Genomic DNA, 928 nt, shown 5'->3' with positions numbered 1-928 from the left:
GTTCAAAGGGCAGCAGGAGCTGCCTGCCATCTCCCTAGGCACGGCCAAAGGAGAAAGGCAGTTCCATTTCATTTTTTAATTAAATTTTTAATTGTGCTTTTAACGAAAGTTTTCAGAAATGTTAGATTTTTTCTATTCATTGTTGCACATTTTACCCCCTCCCTCCCCCCTCCCCCAGTTCACTTTTTTAAAAAAATATGCATTCACTATTGCATAATTACCTCCCTTCCCCTGCCCCAGTCCTCTTTGCAATGTACCTCTTATTCTGGGCTGCTGTTGTATGTATAATGCCTAATCATATATTCCTTTTAAACAGTTCTTTCCTTCATCTGTTCCAATGATGGCTGCTTCCAGGGGTGCTGATTGTAAAATGAAATCCTTGACAACTTCGAACTTTTCTTTGTTTGTCATGATGTCCATTTGTGATGTCATGAATTGGTCCATTTGCGAGGATTTTCCCCCCTTTATCTTGAAGTACAATCCATATTGAAGGCTGTATAGTCTTTTATCTTCAGTAAGTGCTTCAGGACCTCTTTACTCCAAGCAAGCTTAATCAAGGATGCAAAGCAGGGATGAGGAGGTAATACTTCTCTTTGCTGCATCTCTTATTTGAACCAGTTAAGGATGAACCTCTCTTCCATTCTGCCAGCCTCTGGCCGTGGAGTTCCCACTGGCCAGTGTGAAAACATCTTAGTAAAAGAGACAGAACAGTCACTACATAAATCACCAACACAGAAAAATAAACCCCAACTTTTTTTGAGACAGACAGAAGCAGAAAAATCAAGTTCTTAACACAGCTTCTATTATTAAAAAATGTTGTTGTTGTTGTTGTTGTTGTCTACGATTGAACTGGAACTAAACCTCCAGCAAGGTTTCCTAAGCCTGTAAATTGCATGCTATTATTAAAAAATGTTGTTGTTGTTGTTGT

The sequence above is a fragment of the Elephantulus edwardii genome, unplaced genomic scaffold (assembly GCF_000299155.1).
Source record: "Elephantulus edwardii isolate Elephantulus edwardi_28Jun2011 unplaced genomic scaffold, EleEdw1.0 scaffold00041, whole genome shotgun sequence".
Classification (NCBI taxonomy): Eukaryota; Metazoa; Chordata; class Mammalia; order Macroscelidea; family Macroscelididae; genus Elephantulus; species Elephantulus edwardii.
Note: the sequence above shows the minus strand (reverse complement) of the source record.